At 51.3% G+C, this 10,254-nt stretch overlaps 1 pseudogene; it reads right to left on the bottom strand.

Annotated features, from left to right (window-relative positions):
* Positions 1–816: 816 nt before the first annotated feature.
* Positions 817–5,175, bottom strand: LOC117194041 (annotated as a pseudogene).
* Positions 5,176–10,254: the final 5,079 nt, after the last annotated feature.

The raw sequence follows: 10,254 nt of genomic DNA, 5'->3' as shown, positions 1-10,254 counted from the left end.
GCCAGGTCTGGACGGGCTGGGCGACGAGGGCGGCGTCCGGCGTGGGCCGATGTAGCTGTCGACTGTATTCACGAGGCTGAGCGGGCTGGACAGCAAGGCGCGGAGATGTGGAGTAGCGTGTGGTAGTTCTTGCCACACACCCCGCACAGCCCGCCTCTGAGGCAGTCCTTCCCGGAGTGCTGGTGCGCCAGGCAGTTGGCGCAGTATTTGTTTCTCAGGACGGCTCGGAGCCTCTTCTCAGGGCTCCGGCGCAGAAACACATGGCAGGTCCGTAGCGGGTGTATTCCTGAGCAGACTCGGCAACGGTAGGTGCCGGCTCTCCCCGGTGCGGTTGGCGCGTGAGCGTGGGGCCATGTCTGGATACGATGAACTAGGAGGAAGGAAAGTGGTCGAAGAAGTATTAGTAATGAAATTTGGAGCTTTGGAAGGTACATTCGCGTTATTGTTGGACGGAACTAGGGCGTTCTACTAGGAGGAGAACGACCTTTACAACAGGCCTTTTAAGGACCCCGCGGGCAGTAAGGATATCTACCACACGGACTCTGTCGTCAGCGCCGGGATACACGGACTGGACTCTTCCGAGCCGCCATTCATTGGAGGGCAGGTTGTCTTCTTTGACGACAACCATATCCCCAACCTGGAGGTTTGGCGTCGTCTGCCACTTAGTGCGCTTGTGGAGCTCTTTGAGGTATTCCTCTTTCCACCGCTGGCAAAACTGTTGGGTGAGCGCCTTTAAATGCTGCAATCGATTGATTATTGATTTAAGGTCACCCTTTATTTCGGGTTCGGCCGTGGACATCAAGGGTCTCCCGGTAAGGAAGTGCCCGGGAGTAAGGGCCAGCAACTCAGTTGGATCTTCGGACATCGGCGAGAGCGGCCTGGAATTAAGGCATGCTTCGATCTTTGCGAAAAGCGTGGAAAGCTCTTCGAAAGTGTACTTCCGAGTGGACGTGGCTTTGTAAAAGAGAGTTTTGAAACTCTTCACCCCGGCTTCCCACAGACCTCCCATGTGTGGAGCTCCTGGTGGGATAAAACGCCACGAAACCCGGTGATGGCTGTACGCATCAGTTATCGAGCCCTTGAATGCTTCTAGGAAGTCACGGGTAAGCACCTTGGCGGCACCAACGAAAGTTTTGCCATTGTCGGAGTGAATGCGCTGCGGACACCATCGTCGTGCGACGAAACGAGCGAAGGCTGCAAGAAATTTCTCGGTCGTGAGATCCGACGTGGGCTCCAAATGGATCGCCTTCGTGGAAAAACACACGAACACACACACATACCCCTTGGTTATCAGGCACACGCTCTGCCTGTGTAATTCCGTATTTCGTAGTCAATTCCGGTGTGCGTGAACGGTCTGGAAAAGGACGTTCGTTCCGTAGGAAGATCACCCATCATTTGGGCTTGCAACTTCTGTCTGTGGATGACGCATACCTTGCAGGAGTTTACCACCCCCTTCATGAGTTTCTGAACCTTGGGAATCCAGAACTTGGATCGGATAAGTCGCACCATTAGTTGGTTCCCGCCATGAAGAGTTATCCGGTGGGTGAATTGCGCGAGAAGGCGGGATAGCCGGCAGCGGTACGGCAGAATAATGGGATGCCGTTCGTCGTACTTCAGAAAGGTAGAAGTTGCGATACGGCCACATGCTCTTATGAGCCCATGTTGGTCTAGGAACGGGTTTAAATTCAGGATAGAACTTGACCTTGGCACTGGCCGCTTCTCGCTTAGGCAGTGATGCTCTTGGGAGTATTCCCTGCGCTGAGTCTCTAGGATAAGAGTGCGCTCAGCTTCGGTAATGTCTTCGCTTGCAAGGTGGTCCTCTTGTCCGGTGACCAGCTTCCAGCAGCGTTTTGTGAAGCGAAGGACATAAGCACGGACTCGCAGGGCTCTCTCCAGATTGGAGAACCGATCGAGGAAGTCTTCGGATGGGCTCGGTGCAAAATGAACCTTCAGAGCACGTTGCTCGAGGGTTATCACGGGATCGTCCCCGCATTGGGCTGGCCATTGATGCCGGGGCCCTTCCAACCACGCTGGTCCGTGCCACCAGAGTTGGTTCTCGACGAGCTCCTGTAAGGATACGCCCCTGCTGGCAAGGTCGGCGGGATTTTGTGCGGACGGAACGTGACCCCAATTCTCGACCCCGGTGGCTTGCGAAATTCTGGTCACTCGGTTGGCCACGAAGGTAGTCCAGTGGCAAGCAGGCTTTTTCAGCCAGGACAGGACTATAGCGGAATCTGTCCAGAAGTAACAGGTTGTAGGTGCGCTTGGCATATTTGGCAGGATAGCCGTCACCATTTCGGACAGCAGCACGGCGCCGCACAGCTCTAACCGGGGGAGCGATACAGTCTTAACGGGTGCGACTCGTGTTTTCGCGGTAAGCAACTGCACCTTGACCAGGTGGTCAGTCTCGATGCGTAAGTAGATCGCCGCACCGTACGCCTTTTCGGACGCATCGCAAAATCCGTGATGCTCGACCCTTACAGCTGGTTCGGAGCCAATCCACCTTGGAATGCGGATCTGGTCGAGAGCGGAGTAGCTCCGCAGAAAACTCTGCCAGCGCTGACGCATCTCGGTCGGAAGATCTTCGTCCCATCCCACTTCTTGCAACCAGATCTCTTGCATGAAGATCTTTGACCGGACAATGAAAGGCGCCAACCAGCCTGCAGGGTCGAACAACCTTGCTATCTGGGAAAGCACCGCTCGCTTGGTATTGGATGCCGTAAATGCCAGTTCTGGCGGAACGAAGAAGAAATCGTCTGTTGTCGCCTTCCAGCGAATTCCGAGAGTCTTGGCTGTGCGTTCTGCCTCGAGTTCAAGGAAGTCGGTGTGAAGGAGATGGTCATTCGGAATGGTAGTCAGGATATCCTTGTGGTTGGACGTCCATTTTCTCAGTGGAAACCCGGCAGAACTCAGGGCGGCCTGTAACTCGCGGATAGCTAGTTGAGCCTCAGTGGGAGAGTCTGCTCCCGCTAGGACGTCGTCGACATACATACAGGACCGAATGATGTGACTGGCTCTTGGGAATCGGGACTGGACATCGTCTGCAAGCTGTTGCAACACCCGGATGGCGAGAAAGGGAGCACAATTGACTCCAAAGGTGACAGTTTGCAACTCATAGTCGCGTATCTCGCCCTCCTTGTTGCGAAACAAAATTCGCTGGAAGGGGGTGTGCTTCGGATCTACCCAAATCTGCCGATACATCTTGGTGATGTCAGCATTGAAGACGTACCGGTAGTAGCGCCACTTCAGGATCTGAAGGGTTAAGTCGGACTGGCGTTAAATACAACGCGGACTTTCGTGGTGGTGCTATCAGGCTTGAAGACAGCGTGGTGCGGCAGGTAGTAGGTTGAGGACCCATGAGTCGGAAGAACTTCTGTCATGTGTCCAAGCTCTAGGTATTCTTGGATCACGGTGTCGTACTGCTCTTGTAGGGGACTGTTTCTTTTCAAGCGATTTTCGTTTCTTAGGAACTGGGCCAGCGCGGTTGCCCTTGAATACCCCAGATCTGATCCGAGATGATCTGGGTCGCGAAACGGTAACGTGACGACGTATTTCCCGCTTGGCGTTCTTGACGTAGTTCGGAGGAAATTTCTTTCGCAGTACGAATCCGACTCGCTTTCTATTTAAGTAGGAATGTCCTCCACCTCCCAAAACTTTGTGAGGAGTTTGTCTAACGGAGTCTCTAGCTCGGTGGAAATTTGCGTGGAGAAGGATGCGACCCTGCCTTGTACCGTGTTTGGCACTGGGCCTGTAAGAACCCATCCGAAAATGGTCTCCTGTCCGAGGAGAGATCCACAGATATTCGTCTATGAGCCGCTCAAGAGGATGGATGGAAGGATGTCGGCACCAATCAGGACATCTATTTGTGAGCTTGCGTAAAATGTCGGGTCTGCCCATGGCAGGTTCGGCAAGTCTCGCAACGAGTGTTGCGGGATCGGATGGGAGGGAAGGCTGCCTGATAGTTCCGGCAGCTCCCATCCGGGAGCGGATGGAAAAATGGCAGAGCTTCTTGGACTGAGCGGATATGGTCTGATTGAGGCCCGAGACCTGTGCCTGGGCGAGTCGGAATGGCAACTTAATGATCTGGAAGAGACGTTCCGTAATGAACGACGCCTCGGAGCCCGGGTCGATTAGAGCGCGGGCGCGAAAGTTTGTCCCCAAGTGGCAAATATTAATAATAGCCGTGCCCAGGAGTACCGCCCTCTTGCCGGAGGCGAAATAGTTCTGAACGCTAGGCTGAGCTTCGGCAGGAGTCGAAAGTGGTACGGAGTTGGGCACGGATTGGCTGGAAACTGGAGTGCCACGGTGCTTCAGCGTATGATGCCGGTCTCCACACGTATTGCAGTTGTGGGCGCTTTGGAATTCACGAATCTGGTGACCTCTTCCGAAACAGTTTAAGCAAAGAATTTTTTGCTTAATATAGCTGGAGCGAGCATCAGTTCTCATCTGAAGGAATTGAGGGCATACCCGGATCGGATGGTTCTCTTTGGAGCAAAGATCACACGTTCTCCGCTTCGGATCCACAGTTGTTCCGAACGAGTGAACCCGCCTTGCAACAGGGCTCCCTTGGGAACGGAATGGGATGGATTTGCCCTTTGAACTCTCTGACGTGGGTAGACTCGCCCTGGAGTGGGCCTGAGTCTCCATGCCTGGATGGCCATCCTCGGTCACCTCGAGAGACAGGTACCGCTCCGCCAGGAACTTGTCCATAGCGTGCCAGGTGGGAATTTCGGAATTGTGTGTCACGGACTGCTCCCAAAGCTCCAAAGTCGCTTTCGGCAACTTCGCGGATATGAGGTACACTAACACTCCGTCAGCGAAAATGCTGTCTGTGGAGACCTCGGAGTGGTTGAGTGTCGTAAGGCACTTGTGGACGGCCCTCTGAAGCTCTTTTAGCGCTGCAGCTGACTCGGTGCGGATTTGGGGCAGACTGAAAAGGATCTTCAGCTGTGCTTTGAGTATCAGCCTCTTGTTTTGGAAACGCTCACGGAGGGCGCTCCATGCGGACGCGAACCCTTCGTTCGTGAGTGGAGCCTGTGCCACTATGTCGTGGGCCTCACCGCTTGTTTTTTTGTTGAGGTGGAACAGTTTTTCTACTGGAGCCAACCTCGGGTTCTCTATATATATGGCGGTGAACAGGTCTCGGAACGTGGGCCACTGCTGGTAGTCCCCACTGAAAACATCAGTGTCACATGCAGGAAGACGGCAACCGCCGGAAGTCGGCACTTGAATGGCCAGTTGAGGCGTGTGAGGGACAGTCGGGGGTTCGAGCTGATCGTTCAGTTCGGCAAGGCATTGCGCGTAGACCGCGTAGCAGTCATCGTACATCCCCTGGACGTCAGCTGCCCCCTCTGGATCTACTTCCGTTATCGCCTCCACACAGGCCTCGAACTCCGCGTCCACCTTCGCCCACAGGCTTCGGAGTTGATCTCGATGGACTTGGGAGAGCGAGCGGGTTGGTGTGCTAGCATCTGGAGCGCTGAGCTTCTGGTCGAAGCGTGTCAGTCTGCTTGCAGCCAAGGCAAACTTAGACCGTGCGGAACTGGCGACCGATTGGGCCATAGTGCTCGGAACCGTGCGAGGGACGACCGAGGGGAGCAACAAGGCCTCAAAGGCATGTGGTGTGTGAGCCCTGGACGTGGTCGGACCTCGCTCAGCTGGGGCCGGACGGGAAGCTGTGGGCGTAGTGATTGAGCCGTTGGAGCTGGGTGGATGGGTCAAACTCAGCGAACTCCCCCGCCTAAACTTCTTGCGAGATTTCTTCTCACCAGTGGTCATGGTTGGCTGATGGATTTGCGATAGCGCGTATCAGAGTCGCAAAGCAGGTGAGTGGAAATGGAGAAGTGGAAGTTGTGAACGACGAACCGTGGTTATGTGGCCTTGGCGGGATTTATCGCGAGTATTTATATAGTAGAAGTCGGGCACCGTGGCCGGAATATATAAATATAAAATACTACGATCAAATAAAAAACAAAGGGCCAACCAAGAGCGACTAATAAGGATGAGCAATGATATGGATGCACAAGGTACCCCTATATAGAGTCGGTTGCAAACGAATGTTGAAAACAATATACCCTCGAAGTGCTGGGTAGCGCTACACTTGGCGTTCCGTTACGGTCAAGCGCGGCACCGAAAAATATTCTCCCACCAACAACCGCGCAAGCAAACGGTGGAGAAGCGAAAGCGAAAGGAAAAACGAAACGAATGCACCGCTGCTGCTGCTTGTATGTGTGTGCGTATGGATGTAAGTGCTATGTACCGTGGCTTGGGTTGACGACCCAACTTTTTGGCGAGATGTAAAACAACGGTTAAAACGGTGGATGACCGTTTTATATGCAATATGTATAATTTTCAAATGCGTACGTATGTATGTATATGTAAGATAAATATATATGTGGTGCCGTATGTATGGATCGTGTCTTATTTTTGTTGGCAATATAATTAGTTAAATACGGAGACGCAGTGATTTATTTTCTCTATTTATAAAACCGAAAACCGATGGAGCGTTGAGCATGGAAAAAAAACAACAAACCAATTGCAAGCATATGAATTTATGATTTTTGTCAGCCGCTTGGATTGCGTTGCGATGTGTACATGTGCTTGTATGCATGTGCATATGTCAGCAACCAAAGCTCAGCTGGTAGCTGGGAGAGGTAGGAATATATACACTGGATCGGAGGTTGACCGCAGGAGCTTGCTCGGATCAAATTAAACCTTTGGAGAAGTAGGTGGCCACAACCGTTGGCAGAACGAAGTATGGTTTAATTTGGAGCTAGAGCGAGAAATGAATACATATGTATGTATGTAATATGTATGCCACGGGTACTCGGACTGGGATGGAAAACTCGCACAAAATCACTGCACTGGTGTTGGGCTTACTTATCTTGAACTTAGAGCGATCCGCCGATGCTGGCTGGGGTAAGCTTCTCCTTATGGGGAAGGCGAAGATCCGGCTCGAAGGACCAATGTTTGTAGGAGGGCGGATCACCGGAGCGGCTTTCCAGCGACGAGTGCGAAAATATCCAAAAGAAGAAGTCAGAGTTGTTCCAATAAATATGTTCCTTGTATTTCGGTATATATGTATGTGGACTGTAGGTGCGCGTATGTGCACGACGACAGCTTGTAGCGGGGTGGGAAACGTAACTAAAACTAGGCCTTATGCTCCATGATGGCTTGAGCGCCGGGTGGATCGTGGGTCGTAAAGTCTCCCGAGTGCCCCTCCGAGCGCGCGAGAGCGAGTTGAGACCGGAGCGCACGAAGTTGGCACAGTGCGCGGCAATCGTCTGCTGCTGGCCTGAACAATCTTTATTATTGACATATGAAAATGGTAAATAATAAAACTTTTTTGCTTAATTTATCGCCTTCCAGAAATTATAGAAATAAAACTATTATTCAAATATTTTCAATAATTCCGCTTATTCCCCAGCGCTGGGTTAACCGTAATTTCGCTTAACAATGTTTTGCAGCCCATTTTCGATCACTTATGAACCAATACACTTGAACAAAATCAGCAATCAGCTTGTTGAAAAAACAAACATGCTTGATCGATCAAACTAAGCTGAGCTGATTTCAGCGAGCTTTTTCCCGCGCAACAATCGATCTCATCTCTGTTCGGAGCAGAACCCAGCCGATTAGCTGCTGGCCAAATAGCACCTAATTCTTGGCCCTCAGCCGCTTATTTTGTTTGTTACTTATGTCTATGTCACTCATTTGTTTGTTAAAGCTTTGCGCTTGCTTGCCCTGCTAAACGCTCTCTGCCAGCTCGCTCTTCGCTATCTCCGCTTTGCGTCTGCCTACCGACGTCGGCCGAGCGAAGCTGCGCTTAGCGATCGGAGCGGCAATGTAAAGGGCAGGCAAGCCACACTTGCAATTTGGATGTCACGCATTAAAGAACATATCGTAATTTTATTTCTGCGCCGAGTTTTATTTAATTCGAAATAATTAGTCGGCCGATTGGGGATAAAAAACATTATCTCCACATAAAATTTGGTGACCCCGACGTGATCTCTGAGTTGCAGTGTCAATTAATAATCATTCGCGATCGACATTCGTTAGCCCTAGCAAATTTTCGGCGGTTAAGCACAATTCGGTGCTAAAACACACTTACATACACCTACATACACGCATTGCTGGCTATTAATTTCTCTGTCGCGACAATTCGGTCAGTGCAGTGCGGTAGGCAGTGCAGCGAACTCACTAATACACACAAGCGGAGTACAAAGCGGAATCGGACAGCTCGCACAGCCGCGCAGCTAAAGGCATTAGCTGTAATCCCTTTGCTTTCGGTTCCCACGTTTATACGTATACAGGGTGTCTTTTTCGGTCGTGCTGAGTGACTCTTTTAAAACCTCAACATGGCAGCACCTGAGCCTACCAATGTCGCGAACGCAGCAATGCCAAGTGATGTAGATTTCTACAAGCACAAGGCCGAGTCCATCGCGCGCCAACTAAAGGCCATGGATCGCTTTCTCACCAAGGAAGAGCTTGCCGAGTTAGATGAGGCAGAACTTCAAGCTCGCTTAGAGCAGATCGAGCGAATGAATGCGGATTTCGATGCCGCTCAAACGAGCCTTGAAAGGCTGGATTTCCTGCAGTTAGCCCATGATGCCCGGCTGGACTTTTCGAATGTTTATGTCAAGGTTAGGTCCAGGCTGTCGCGGGAGTTGATGGCTGCTCGCACGGTAAATGTTGCCAATTCAACGGCTCGGCATACTCTCGAGGGGAATTCGTCGTTGTTCGCCTATAATAGTATAGGCCGTTCTCGAATGCCCGAGTTGCAGCTTCCGCGATTCGGGGGAACTACATGGATTGGCCAGAATTCCACTCGATGTTCTCGACAATGGTGCACAAAGTCCATCGTATACCAATCATCGAAAAATTCCAATATCTTCATGGATGTCTAGATGGTGCTGCGCTGGATACGATTCGTTCCTTGGAACTTTCTGAGGAGAATTACGACAAGGCGTTGAATTTGCTAATGTTGCGATTCGATAATAAACTGTTACATTTTCAGGCACACGTCAAGGCTATTTTCGGGCTGCAAGGGGTGGAGAAGGGCTCAGCTATCGGCTTGCGCGCGCTCAGCGACAAAATCAATTCGCACTTGCGTGCACTTCAGACCTTGGCGACCCCGCAGGAGATTTCGGATGGGTTGCTGATCTTCATCATAGGCACGAAACTGGACCACAAAACAAAGGAGAAATGGGAAGAGAACTTGCCGACGTCAGGATTGCCTCGGTGGTCAAGCATGGCCTCATTTTTGGAAGCGAGATGTCGGATGCTGGAGAATTTGGGATCAGCCATGGCAACAAGTCCTAGTCAACAGGTGGGAGAAGACAATCCTGTCACCCTTATCACCTCCAGTAACGACCATCCTAACCCCATATGTAACCATTGCAATTCCTCCGAGCATTACATATCTAGATGTCAGGCATTCCTGAATCTCTCTGCGTTTGAACGATACAAAGAAGCAAAGAAGAGCCGCTTGTGTTTGAACTGCCTCAACAAAGCCCATGAATTGCAGAGGTGCAGGTCAGGACTTTCCAGGCATTGCCAGGCCAAACATCACACGCTACTCCACATTCCATCGGGAACTGGTGCTTCATCTTCCTCTTCACCGGCCGAGGAATCGATCCAGCAAGAGGCCGCGACTGTGCTTCTAGCAAGCGGGTGTTCTAGCCCTCCCCCTCGATCCAGAAATCTCAGCCTAGCCAGAACGTGTTGCTACCTACTGCCCTCGTCCATGTAACAGATCGTTATGGAGCACTTATCCCATGTCGTGCCATTTTGGATTCTGCATCACAGGCAAACTTTGTAACATCTAGACTGGCTGATCAGTTGCAGTTGGATCATCGCTCGTCTTATGTTCACATCTCTGGAATCGGAGATTCCATTCTACCTTCGAGCAAGTCTGTACATATAGTTGTACAATCCCAGGACGCAAGCTATCGAGCTTCCTTCGCTGCAATTGTCACCAACTCAATTACGGAAATGCAGCCTAACTTCGGCGTAGACGCAAAGGATTGGCCAATGCCGAATAATCTAAAACTAGCTGATCCTAATTTCTCCAAGCCCCAACGTATCGATCTGTTGATAGGTTCTGGTTTGTTCTTCGATTTAATGTGCGTCGGACAGATTCGACTATCAGCCCAATTGCCAACATTGCAGGAGACTAAACTTGGTTGGATAGTATCAGGAAGCATTGATAGCTCGGAGAATAAGCGTGCAGCTTTAGCCGCTTTTAAAAATTCCTCG

The sequence above is a fragment of the Drosophila miranda genome (assembly GCF_003369915.1).
Source record: "Drosophila miranda strain MSH22 chromosome Y unlocalized genomic scaffold, D.miranda_PacBio2.1 Contig_Y2_pilon, whole genome shotgun sequence".
In the NCBI taxonomy this organism is placed as follows: domain Eukaryota; kingdom Metazoa; phylum Arthropoda; class Insecta; order Diptera; family Drosophilidae; genus Drosophila; species Drosophila miranda.
Note: the sequence above shows the minus strand (reverse complement) of the source record. Positions and strands in the feature narration are given on the sequence as shown.